The sequence below is a fragment of the Crocuta crocuta genome, unplaced genomic scaffold (genome assembly GCF_008692635.1).
Source record: "Crocuta crocuta isolate KB4526 unplaced genomic scaffold, BGI_CrCroc_1.0 scaffold518, whole genome shotgun sequence".
Classification (NCBI taxonomy): Eukaryota; Metazoa; Chordata; class Mammalia; order Carnivora; family Hyaenidae; genus Crocuta; species Crocuta crocuta.
In genome coordinates, this window is record NW_027530514.1 from 2,261,512 (window position 1) to 2,275,848 (window position 14,337).

At 36.4% G+C, this 14,337-nt stretch overlaps 1 non-coding gene across 1 annotated transcript; it reads right to left on the bottom strand.

The window, feature by feature from the left end:
* Nucleotides 1–593: 593 nt before the first annotated feature.
* On the bottom strand, nt 594–804 carry LOC144234110 (small nucleolar RNA U3). Its single transcript, XR_013335865.1, has one exon. It is a non-coding gene; the product is annotated as a small nucleolar RNA U3 (small nucleolar RNA).
* Nucleotides 805–14,337: the final 13,533 nt, after the last annotated feature.

Consider the following 14,337-nt stretch of genomic DNA (forward strand, 5'->3'; position numbering starts at 1 on the left):
TCTTTGTCTATCTTACCAAGCTCTTTACATTTTGCCTTCATGTTCCATTGGTGCTGGCATAGTTTGTACTCCCCTTATGGTAACAGCCATTCTTCTAATATTCATTACATGTACTCATTACTATACATTGATAACTTCCTTCTGGTCTATGGCACCTGTAGGTATTGCTGTCTGTGAACTTCTCTTCATAGGTGGACTAGAGAGGTGACTGCTCTTGTTAGAGGAATCCAGGGAGAGGGCTGTCTAAATAGGCAGGGTGTCAGGGCGGGAAGAACACAGAGCTGGAAGTTAGCCATCTCGGTTCTACATTTGATTGTCATTATCTAGCTATGTGACCTTGGGTAAGTTATTTAGCCTTTCAGGCCCAGTTTCATCATGTGTAAGTGAGGGAGTGGGTCAGTAATTTTCAAACTGGAATTCAAGAACCATCCTTAGTTCTCATTCTAAATGTAGATTTTTAGGCATCATGAAAATTTCCCAGTGTGGGAATCCATATGTGTAATAAGCTCCCAGAGTGATTCTAATGCTCAACTATGAGTGAGAGCCAAGTGATGGGACAAGTGTTTTTTATTTTATTTTATATTTTTGCAGAAACCACTCAGATGGTGTCCTTTCCCTCTTACTTCCCCAAAGGAGGAGAAGAATGATTATCAATGACCAAGGGCAGCTGCAGAGACAACACCCAGAGTGAGCTTTACACTCAGGAAGAAACACTGCACCCCCTCATAGTTTCAGGCACTCTACATGTTCAGAGAAACTTCTCTAGTAACAAATGATAGAAATCATCTCTGAAAGTATAGTCTTGACAAGTGTCTGATTTTAAAATACTGGGGTAGAATTTGAACTTTTGGTACCTTAGTGTCTTTCATCAGATATTTAATTCAAAGAGTTCTATTTTCTTTTGTTAATAAAAATAAACATAAAGCCATTAAAATTTAAGATGCTAGATAAATACCTACTATCATTGGAGTAAACAACAATAACACAGTCTAAGGTAATAGTCATCAAAACAGCTTGGTACTATGTGGTGTTCATACACTGACTAAAAAGATTAATGCCTCAGTGGAACTATATCCATATCATTAAGGGGTGCATTCATATACTGCAATCATACAGTGTTGCAGGAAAAAGCAGCATTGCCTGTCTACAGGACACAGCGGGGTCAATATGATTGACAAGGAATACAGGGTTCCATGCAGTCTTATTAAGAAAACAAAGTAGTTGTTTAGACTCTCAAAACAACGTTAAGTCTGCTTATTTAATTATAAAATATGCCAAATATATCATCCAACAGATTGGAGACAGTCTGTTGGCTGATTTATTTTTACTTTGATATTGCATTCCTTACATATTTTTCAAACTCTTATGTGACTATTCAGGAGGAAAAATCTCCTGATACCATTTAATCCTTATCTGGGGGATATTCTTTGTATTTTGAGGAATTGAAGTCACCAAACTAACTGCTTCCATTTTTTTGTGTTTTCTTTTTTACTAGGAATAACCAACCTGAAATTCTATAAAAGTTTTGACTTTTCTCACTCAACATACTCTGCAGTGGTTCTCAAACCCATACCTGAGGCAAGCATTTCACTCATCAGTGAGAAGACTCAAAAACCAGTAGTTAGGGGGTATAGACCGAGTGAGGTGAGACCAGAATCTCCAGGAATGTGTGTAATTTTGAAAAGTTCCCAGGGTATTTTTCTCTAGTGCTTGAGTTCCAAAGTTGGGCCCCAAACCTGCCAAATAGCAATTGTTCACATATGTAGTCATAGGAAGCTAAGAAGCTTTAAATACAGTATCATCCTGTAAAAACAAGACATTACAGTTTGGAGTAAACAGGGAACTTAACTACCAAAAGTATATAAATGCATGGCCAAGAATGATACTATTTTCAAAATTGTATGGTTATTGATCTCTACATAGATATAGACGTTGTTGTTTTCTCAAGCTATTTCCCTTTCTCTTTTCACCCTTGCCTTCTTTCTAACCTAAGGTAAAATAGATAAAATGTCTTAGTAACTATTCTTCCTTTTCTTCCTTCTTTTTCATGGAAGACTTGGAAATTAACTTGATCCCTGAAGAACAGGTAGATTGATTACCTGAAAGAAGGCAGATAATATGTCAATTAGAAGGAAGGGTATGCTCAATGATTAGTACCTAAGAGCAGCTGAGAAGTCCCTCTTGGCTGCAGCACAGTAGGAGGGTGGGTACAGGCCATATAGGGAGGACCAATCCTAGTGAGATATCAAATGTCAGGATGAAGTGTGAATAAGAAAAAGTGAGGAACCATTGAAGTTTTTAAAGCAGAGAATCACTCAGTAACTGCCATTCCAGAAGATTCATCTGGCAGCAGGATGGTGTATGGCTTGAAGAGAAAAGCAAGCAGAAGCAGGGAGAGTAATTAGAAGGATTGAAAGCAGATCAGAGATGCAAAAAGAAGAGTGACAAGTGACCAAAAGAGAGGAAGGGCCAGTCTTGAAGAGAATTTGTCTGAAATATCAACAGGATATATTTGCTGATTGGGTTGAGAGAATAAGGAAGAAGAAAGACTTAAGGTCTTCAGTCTGGGAAGCTTCCTTTGATACTTGTGAACTTCCTTCACAAGTTGCCATTTTATTTGTTTTTCTTAACTTCAAAGCTTCTTGAAAGAACCATGTTCACTTACTAGTAGTCTCTGCAATATTATTTATACCCTCATCACTCCACTGAAATGGCCCTGGCAAAGATTACTAATGACTTGACTGCTAAATGGAAAGGTTTCTTTTCTGTCTTCATTTTCTTTCACCTACTCTGGAGCATGTGGGAATGCTGACTTCTCTCTTCATCCTAAAATATTTGTTTCTGTTGGATTTTTATAACATTGTTCATTTTTCTCTCTCCTCATAGTTTTGATTACATTTTAGAATCTTTTAATGACTCCTTTTACTCTGTCAACACCTTATATATTGTGAGTATCTGGAATTTCATTCTTAATCTTCTTACGTCTTACTCTCTGAACCACCCACACCACCAAATTGTAACTCATGGGCTTCTATAACTTTGCTTATTGTCTGTGGCAAATTCCAAAGTCACAGCTTATGTCCATATGGTTTTCCTGAACTATAGACTTATGTTCCGTTGCCTTCTGTACATCTCCAACTGAATGACTCATAAACATTCAAAGTCAACATGTTTAAAACTAAGCACAATATACCCCTTCCAAAGCCTGTTTTTCCATTTCCATTGCCTATCTCAGTTAATGAGTTTACTTTCCAATTATTTGGCTAAGCTAAATCTGTCCATGCTTTTCCATTAATATTCACGTATGGCTTATTTTTTCTTGTCTTACCTTGCTGGTCTTCATCCTCTCTGAACCCCATTGCCCTGGCCTTTATTCAGGTCCATGTAGTTTTCCATGAGTCTCTTTCTAACTTATCCCAGTTCATCCAGTCTCTACTTTAGTCTAATCCTCCACACCATCACCAGTCATATTTTTCTAAAACATATCTATATGCCTCTACAGGGTTCTCTTCTGATTCAAAATTGCTCCCACTCTCCTTGGCCTTAGGAAAGAACTCAAAATTCTCATTATGGTATTCAAGGGATATTTTGTTCCTAAACAGTTTTTCTAAGCTTCTCTCTCAACATTGCTCAAACACTCAGTCTCTGCTTCATTTAGATTAAATGATGATGGGAACACAGTCCTCCATTTCCTATCTTTGTGGTTTTGCACATTTCATTCCTTTAACATTCCTCCTGAATTTTTCAGCTAGTAAACTTATTCTCTTGTTAAAGGACAACTCAAAGCACCTCAGAGACTGGCCTGTTAATGCTAGATTTCAGGGCAGCATTACCATAGATTTGGAGTCTGCTCCTCAGTTTAGCAAGACAGAAACCTGAAATTTTCTGAGCATTCAGATCCATGAAGATTGATTCATATCAGTTAGACTCATGACATTCATGTAAATATAACACTGAGCCTGTTTATTAACTTATACTGAAAGCATAAATATTAAGCAGAACTTAAGGTTCATAATCACCAGAATGGAAACTCACTTCTCATAGAAAAATCTCCATGGAAAGCTACATTATAATCAGGTTGTTATTGAGCATTGAATTGGTGCAAGAAAACTAAGGTGGGTGATCATAATGGCTCTTGCCAAGAGAGTTTGATGCATCTGTCTGTGTTATAAGGATATATGTGCCAAGAAGCCAGACTGAATGTGAAAACATGGCCAACGTTTTGCCTATCTGGGATAATTCTAGAGACAGACTAGGAAAGCTATTGCTCCCTTTTTTTAGACTGCAGAGCACACTATGTTCCTTTTGGTCCCACACCCTTTCTCTATAGCTGTGAAACATGAACATCTCAGGCATTTTTAGCTGTGGTTATAAATGTAGTCCTTGTAACTGCAATGTCTCTGATGGATTCTCCTGCCTGTGTCCCACCAAGGAACTTCCAAGAATGCTTACTTGGGTTTAAGCATAAGCCTTGATCATCCTTCTATGCCATAATCAACTGTAGCCTTTAAATCTTGGTATTTCCCAAAGGGCTATCTCCAATTTGGAGTTCCACTTTCCATGTATTGATGGGATTACATATCTACCACCTAATAACCACAGTCATCATCCTTTCTTGCCTGAGGTATAGCATCTTAAAGGTCTCCCTTAGTCCACTCTTGCCCTCCAATAATCTATCCTCCATATAGCAGCCAGAGTACTTTTCAAAATCATGTCAGATCACGTCACTCCTTTGTCCAAAACCTTCTAATAGCTTCTCACATCACTCAGAGAAAGATTTTGTCTTCCATTATTCTCTTCCTGTATGACTCAGCTCCAGCCCCACTGGCCTTCCCAGACTTCTGTGAAGGACCTGCCCTCCTTGCGCCTTTGTATTTGCTCCTTCCTCCGTCTGGCTCTCTCTTCTGCTGATAGCTTCTTGGCTATCCCTGCTCACTACATTTAAAATAGAAACCCTCTTCTCTATTTCCCTTCCCTTCTTTGCTCTTATTCCAACACTTACACCATTTAATCCACTGTGTGTTCATTTGTCTATCATCAGCATCTTGCTACTGGATGGTAAACTCCACAAGGGTTGAGGCTTTGTCCCTTTCTTTCTCTGCTGTGTTTCCCAGGAGAACTGGGCACTGCAGGGCCTGCCATGGAGTGAATGCCTCACAAGCATTTGTGGAATAAATGAATCCAAAACCTTTCCCTTCACTTTTTTCATGGAGATGCAGATATTTAAGAGTAATCATAGGTATTTGTCTTTATGTCCCTTCCCCCTTATTTTTTCCAGGAGGAAAAACTTGCTAAGGCAATAAAGTGTTTGTTTTTGGTTTCTGTATTAATCAGAGTTCTCCAGGGAAACAGAACAAATACGATGTGTATACACACACACACACACACACACACACACACACACACACACGGAGAAAGACAGACAGAAATGGAGAAAGAGACAGAGAGACATATGAAGGAATTGGCTCACATGATTGTAGGGGCTAGGGAGTCCAAATCTGCAGGATAGACCAGCAAGCTGGAAATCCAGGTAAGCATTCATGCTGTGGCCTGAGTTCAAAGGTAGACTGCAGACAGAATTACCTCTTCCTTTGAGGAACCTCAGTCTGTTTTCTCTTAAAGGCTTCAAATGATTGGATGAGGCCCACACACATTATAGAGGATAATCTGTTTTACTCTAAGGTTATTGCTGTAAATGTTAATATCTAAAAAATACCTCTACAGCAATATCCAGACTGGGACTTGACCAAATATCTGGATGCCATAGCATACAAAGGCACATAAAGTGAACCATCACGGTTCCTCACTTCTGGTTTTTCTGGCTACTGAATTCATTTGGGATCCACTGAGAGCCATTGTTTACGCAGCTAAATGTTGCTGGTAATTTGTGTTGAATCTCATGATTGGTTTTATTTTTCTACATCAGCATAAAATTTGTTAGTTTACTAGCTTACTAGTTTATCAGTTACTAATTTGCTCCTACCTTAGCTTATCCAGTCATTTCTGATTAATAGCTTATTATGGTTCCTCTAGTAATGAATTTGTAACTCATAGAGTCTTAAAAACTGATTTTGATACAGATTCCTTTTTGAAAAGACAGACTTAAAATACACAAAAACAAAATTTTAGGTTTAAAAAATATATTCAAAGTTATTTCACCAAAAGCTATCTGAGGTTTAAAAACAACAACAAAAAGTACTTTGGACATGATTTGAAAGCAGAAATTTATTCCATACTATTTGCTAGTCTTCAATAATATATTTTTATTTTCTGAAGTGCTGTTCATGCCATCATTATTCTTGAAAACTGCTTTTACCCAAGCAGCTATTGGTTATAAACTCCTTTGATTGCAACCTCATGGATGCAAGGATCACAAGTTCAATTCTCCCAGAATCTAGTGACGTCACTTGCTTTAGGGCCTGCAGCATGACTTCTAGGCCATCCTTGTCTGCCATGCAGATGTGTGGCTTGGGCCTATGGGCACCATCTAAAAGAATGGACAGATGTGTGTAAAGCTGTAGTTATTAATGGGAAGTCCATTGAAAGTCCATCACCCTCTTAACTGTGATTCACTGGTATACACAAAAGCACACTTAAAAAACTAAAAGACATTACTTTTAAAAGTTATCTTTATATATTTGCATTTTCCATCCTCAAAAACAGAAGGAAAGAATACCAAGAAAATGTTTTGTTATGTTCCTTCTCCTAGACATGCTGAAAATTTCCCTAACATTTCACGTACTTTTTCAGATGGTGTTTTATTTTAGCCTGAAAATCATGATCTCATCTCTCAGATTTTCTTTTTAAATACCTTCACTGAGGTAGGTAAGATGTCTTTAAAGCTAATGAAAATAAATGTGACTTTATCTTTTGCTTCTAGAACACTTTAGATTAGGTCATGCTTTTGGAACGCTTTGAGATATGTGGCACCCAAGCAAGTAAATTTCTCACTATTCTCTTTCCTTATCTTCTCTCTTTTTTTCTTTTTTTAAATCATGCTTTGAAAGTGTGATTAGTATTCTGACAAGGGGTTGGGGAAATTTTTGGTTTGATGGTAAGAAATCTCAGTTATGTGTTGAATAACAACGTGGTTTGGACAGGGTGATTAAAAAATGACAAGATGGATAATTATTTGATATTTCAACGTTAAGTTTGTGCTCTTAACAATTCTTAGAACAGCTTACCTGTCATCCATTGATTCCTGTTTGTCCACTATTAACTCACTGCAATAGAAGCATAAAGCATTAAGGGTTTGAAATGAGGGTCCTTAATCAGTCCTGTCACGTTAGCAGATCTCTTGCCAGCTTTTTCACAGGGACATCTTTTCAGATTTTATCAAAGTTGGGTGAGAAAGAACTCAGAACAGTTCATCTTTTGTTGAGAACTGATGCAGCTTGCCCATTTAGCAGTAGTAGATCTTATCCCTTCCCACTTCAATGAAAAAACTGATTAGAGGGACATAAAAAAGTTTTCTGTAGAATTTGGTAGTAGGAATTTGTAAGCCTTTAGCCACGATTTCCATTGGGTCACACATTGGCAAACTGGCCAACATTACACCCTTGTCCTTGGCAACGATTTTCACATCATCATAATTCTTATGATGTCATTTTTTTCTTTTTTCATTTTAAAGCACTTCTTCATATTTTCCTTATATAATTAGAAAACATGTTTAATTATAGAATAATTTGTGCTTATGCTCTTGTTGTAAAAAAAAAAAAATGCAGACATTCTAGATCAAGCCCGAGTTCTCTCTGACTACTCCTGGTCTCTGATGGCTTCTCCAAAGGCAATCACTGGTATTACCAGCTGGTGTGTCTTCTTGCAGTCCTTTCTTTATGAATTTATATACATATATGTATGCAGTATACACATAAATATAACTTGGGTGGTAATATACAGTTAAAAATGTATCACATTGTCCTTGTTTCTATTTCAGATCTTTTGGTGCCCAGAGTATTTATTATTTGAATTTTGCTACCCTTGATTAAATTTATCTGTGGACTTTGTCACATTCCAGATTTCCTTTTCCTTATCAGGTTCCTGCATATTTCTAGTGATAGCCCTACATATTTTCTTTTTATTTTGGTTCCATGGTATAGCAGAATGTGATAACACACTTGTAACTCTCATATACTGCATCTTATCACCAAACATATTCTAATCTCAGCTAGCAAACCAGGGCTGGATCAAATAAAATTGGCCAGAAAAAAAATGCTGTTTCTTAGTTTTCACTTCTGGTTTGGTGGCCATCATGAAAGTTTTAAGTGGCATGGAATAATACCACTTAAGGGTTTTTGGAAAAAGGAGCTGTAATTTTAACCTTCTTCACTTTCTTAGAATCATGGAGGGTTACTGAGGTAGTATGAAGCTATCTTGAAAGACTCATACTCTGAAACAGACTCATCCTTTCTTTGAAACGGAGAAGGTAGATCAGTCGGTGAGTAATATCTCACCAGGGAACACCCTATAGCCAGGCCTTGCAGTAGATTTGTTCTTAAAAAAAAAAAAAAAAGTTAAATGAAAGCCAGCTATGTGTCAATAACATCATATTTTAAGTGGAGTAAGGGAGTGTCTCAGCCAGGAATTCTATTTGGAAGATAGCCACGCAAACCATAGGATTCTTGAATTCTGAGTCTGTATGTTTACTTGTTTCTGCTTTTTTAGTCTGCCACTTTCTACTCTCTTCTTACTGGCTTTACCTCCTCTCTCTTCTACTCCGGCCCACTATTCACAATTTTTGTTCCCCTGCAACTACAGCATGTACTTGGCTTTGTTGTGGCGTGGCTTCCAGCTCTTTCTCTATGGCCTTTCAGTTCCAGAACTTACACCACAAGTGAGTTCTACTTGTCTTGGTTCTTATCAGTTGTCTGCCAATAAATTATCCAGTCCTGGGAAGTCTTGGTCTGGTCACATCTGTCTTGGGGTTAGGGAATGGTACAAACATGGATGCCTGGCTGGTTCCTTGGGTGGGATTATAGGTGATGGTAGTTTGGAACAGAGGCTGTGATTGTGGGGCAGCTACCCATAGATGTGTTTGCCACTAGGAGCACATGCAGCTATTTAAATGAAAAGCCCTTTGGTGATTATGGCCAAGGAGTTTATTCTTTTTTTCTTAGAAAAACGTTCTGCACATACTACAACAAATACAATAAACTACATGTCATTACCAGTAGAGGAATGGTGTGATTAAAATTATTGGACTGCAGTCTGATGTAGTGATGGAAATTTTTAATTTTTCTCCAGAAGAGAAAAATGAGAAACAGAGTTTTTCTCTTATTTTAATTTCAATCCTGTTAGGAAATTTACATTTTCTCTTCTGGTTTACAAAAATACAAGTACAAATTATATTTTACAATGTAAGACCATTTCATAAATGTAACTCTTTGCTTTCTGTTGCCTGTAATATCTGATACTGCAGCAAGATATCCTGGTTCTACTTCTAAAATATATCCTGAATCTAATCACTTCTACCATATCTACTGACCACAGTTTTTTTTGTTTCTGTTTGTTTGTTTTTGTTTTTGTTTTTCTTAAAATCCTCTAATGTCTACTCCCCCAGTTAGACCAATGCCCAAGCTCCTTATTGTGGCCAACAGGCCTTCACGGTCTGACCTTACCTGTTCCTCAGATTTTACCACCACCCCCCCTCACTGCCATCTACTATGTCCCAACCTCTGTAGCCATCTGCCTCTTCCTGCAACAACTATGCTTGTCCTCATCTCCATGTGTTCTCACTTGCTTTGTTTGTTCCCTTCGCCTGGCACTCTTTCCTCGGATCATGACATAGTTGGCTCCTTCTCATCTTTTTTGGTATAAGTGCAAATGTCATCCTTGCAAAGAGATCTTATCTGACTCTCTGAGTCAAAGTAGGCCCTCGCCACAATTCTTTATTTCATCACTCTTGAATTCACTTCTAGCTTTTTTTTCACCGTCAAAAATGAGCTTATTTTATTTTTAGATTCCTGTATTACTTACCTGTATCTGTCTACTACAAGGAAGGATCCCAAGTGCAGGAATTTTTATTGTTCCCTGATGTATTGTCAGTGCTTAGGGTATTATCTAACATGATCATCACTCTCTGAATATTTTTGAATGAATGAATGAATAAAGGAAAGAACAAATGAATGAATACTGTCATGCTTTACATTCTGTTATGTTTCTTACACTTTTATGCATAGTTGCATTAAGATACTGGGTGGGACACATTGTGAAACACAAGGTCTTCTTGTCCCTGGGCCTCCTCAGTATTATCATCACAAATCTAAGTCCTGTCTGTATATCTATAGACACATATATTAAATCTTCATTTGGAAATTTAATATAATCCTCCCGTCTCCAGAGGACACAATAAAGAGGCCAGCAAAATTGCCCTTGAAGCCAGACATCTTGGTTTGAATCCAAATTCAGTAGTTTACTACCTTTGCCACCTTCGGCCTGAGGCTTACCAGATGTAAACGCCTGGTACCACCAACAATGGTGGTAGTTGTTGTCCTCACTATACTGTATATGACTTTTATTAAATAAATTCATGACACATTTTTGTGTGTCATCTGCCGTCACTACTAGCAGATTGGGGTCAAGATTGAAAAACAGCAGTTGTGAGAAAAAAAATATTTTTTCCAGAAAATTTGACCAGTTAGTCAGATGCTATGTCAATATGGGTAGTCTTCTAAACAAGTTTTTTTATAGTAGCTTTTATCAAGAACCAGATGAATAGATATAACTGAGAATTTTATGAATTTAACAGTGTCATGTCTTATAAAATTTGAGAATTTTATAAATTATAATTAAAATGTAGAAAGTCAAAATGAAGTTGGAGACAGATAAATTGGTTTTTGAAAACAAAAAATAAAATGAATGAAAGCCACAATGAAATATCATTTCAATGGGGCACCTGGGTGGCTCAGCCAGTTAAGTGTCTGACTCTTGATTTTGGTTTAGGTCGTGATCTCACAGTTGGGATTCTGTCCCTCTCTCCCTCTCTCTGCCCCTCTCCTGCTCTCATATGATCTCTCTCTCTCTCTCTTTCTCTCTCAAATAAGTAGACTGAAAAACAAAATACCAATTCATACAGTCTAGGATGACTATAAAAAACGAAGAAACAACCTACAGAAAATGGCACTTGGAACACTGTGCATCACTAGTGGAAGTGCAAAATCGTGCAGCCACTGTGGAAAATAGTTGGACAGTCACTCAGAAAGTTAAACATAGAATTATATGACCAAGTAATTCCACTCCTAGGTATATAACCCAGAATTTGAAAACAGAGATTCCAATAGATACTTGTATGCCAGTGTTCATAGTAACATTATTCATAATACCTAAAAGATGGAAACAACCTCAATGTCCATCAACTAATGAAGAAAATGGATAGAGAAAATGTGTTATATCCATATGATGGAGTATTTTCAGTCTTAAAAAGGAATGAAATTCTGATACATCCCACAATATGAATAAATCTTGAAAACATTACACTAAGAGCATGAAGCCAGTCACAATGGATGATATATTGTATGACTCCATCTATATGAAATACCCAGAATAAGCATATCCATAGAGACACAGAGTAGATTAGTTATTAGTGGGGTGGACAGTAAAGGCGATGAGTATTGACAGCCAACTGGTACAGGATTTCTTTGAAAGAGGACAGAATGTTATAAAATTAGATTGTGGTGGTGGTTGTATAACTTTGTGAATATACTGAAAAATACTGAATTGTACACTTTATGTGGCTGAATTGTATGGTATGTGAATTTTATTTCAATAAAGCTGTTAAAAATGTTATTTGGAATAAAAATTACTTTTGGGATTTATAAATAAGAAGTTGCATGGAAAGCCATCTAAATTGCTCAGTGTGGGGGCGCCTGGGTGACTCAATTAGTTAAGCCTCCCACTTCGGTTTGGGTCATGATCTCATGGTTCCTGAATTTGAGCCCCTGAATGGTACCCAGTCCTGATAGTGTGGAACCCACTTTGGATCCTGTGTCTCCCTCTCTCTCTGCCTCTCCACTGCTTGTGCTCTCTCTCTCAAAAAATAAATAAACATTAAAAATAAATAAGCAAATTGCTCAATATGCCATGAGACAGCTTCAGTTTAAACTTCAACTTATTTATTAAACTGTAAAAGTATGTTCCTAGTAGTTGCATACATATGTGTATCTGTATTCGTTCCAAAGTGAGTAGAGAGAACCATGGGTTTTAACCACTATAGATTCCCTTTATTGCTATTCTGTTGTAATATTTATTATAGTTAAAAATAGACAAGTTTCAGAGAAAATATTTTTGAATTTCACTACCAATTTTCTTCCCTACTGCCATGTACGNAGTTGCAAAATCCTTGTGTCCTAAATCTTTATATGAGGTATCTAAATCTGGTATAAGGAAAGAATCATTATTACTTCTTCTTTTCTTCTTTGATCCAAAGTATTATAAATTCTATTTCTCTCTGCCTACCATTCATAAAGATTTTGTTTTGTGTTTTGTTTTGTTTAAACTACTTTTAGGCCAAGACCCAGTCTCCAAGTCTCTGCCATCTAGTGGCCATACTGGAGAAATACTGGTTTTCTACACAGCTTTGGATGTACAAAAGTTGGTAGATGGCCAAGAAATGTTAAGAACCATCAGCAAATTAATGACTAATCTTTATGTTTACTCTAATTCAAAGCACCGAACTATGTGTTTACATAAAATTTTTATGACTATGTCATTCTTTTATATTCTTGGTGTTGACTGCCTGTAACATAAAGGCTGGAAATTCAAGACATACAACTTTATTAGTAGATTCTAACCACTTATAATTGAGGCAGACTAGATTTTACAAAAACATATTTGTTTGCAGTATACACAAAAGGTAAATGAAGAATTTAATTTTTGTCAGTAATATTACCTAGATTTAATCTTAAGTTCTGACACATAGATGTGTTAAATGTTGGTTATGTTCATTCTTTTAAATTAAGATTTAATTGATTGAATATATTTTCTCACATGTGCAGAGTGATGAATCTCTGTATCGTGGGCTATTTATATGATGGATGAAATTAGGTTTGTCATGTTAAAAATCAAGAATAGGGATGTCTCATTCCTCAGAATATGTAAAATCCATTGTTGGTGTTGCCTTTATCTACTGACAACATTATAATAAAGCAATTTAAAGCTGTTTTATAGTAGATACACTACATTATCCATAATAAGCTATGCTTACTTCAGAGTGATCTACTTTTATAAAATTTGATGTATAGAATTTGATTTGGATCAGCTGATTTTACCCAATGACAGAGAGATATTTCTTTATTAAAAATAGACAATGCCTGATGTTAGTTTAAAAGGTAATATATAATACAATTATATAAAATAGAAATAAGGTGATGCATTTACATTGTGGACTCATTTTAGCTCCCTTCTAAGTAAATGTTAATTTACTTTTAGAAAACTCATGTCAGACATGTGGACAACATATTCAGTAATAGCTTGGGTGGGGATTTTTAATAAATCCTGCTTTCAGATACTGCAGCTGCAGCATTTATATTCAAATGATATATGAACCAAAATGAACCAAAATCTTATTATTATGGATGAATGTAGTGAAGATAAGCTTAGAACTTAATCCTCAATAGATCATCCATTTTGGAACTGATACTGGCACACTAAATCTTTCTATCTCTTTAGAAAACAGAATAATTAGCATGTGTCTGTGTAAATTATAGAGTTGTACACTCTTAATAGTGTTGCACAGGGAAGGCGATGCAGAGGCTAGTGAAAATAAATTGCCTCTGGGAAGTAAGAACCATCTTTTCTTGTTGGCAAACCTCAATTTGTGGCTACATGAACAAGGACAGGAGCTGTCATAGCAAACCCTTTGCAAATGCCCACACTAAGACAATAATCTTTCTTCCTCTACCATCTTGGTTTATTTACATATTTGCCTAATTTTAGGGTGTGATTACCCATTATATTTCTACTGTTGATGAATTTTCATAAGTTTGCTGGAAATTCACATGGTAAGTCATATTTTAATTTTTTATTTTAATTTTTAATTTACCTCATGAGAGGACCAGATCTTATACTCTAGTCATTTGAAGGCCAGGACCAGACATCTAGCTAAACTATTAACTCTATCTTAGAAATCTGTATACATAAGGATTGTGCAAAGAAAAAGTGAACAATGTAACAGTGTAACATTTGTAACAGAAATGTAGAAATGCTAGGTCTTTATACCTTCAGTTTGAGCTGTTTGAAGATTTTTAAGGGGATGATATTCTTTTAGGATTGAATGTGGGGGAAAAGAAGCAGATGTCCTTGAATTGTCTCTTTGAAGATATCCATTATTATTAATAAGAA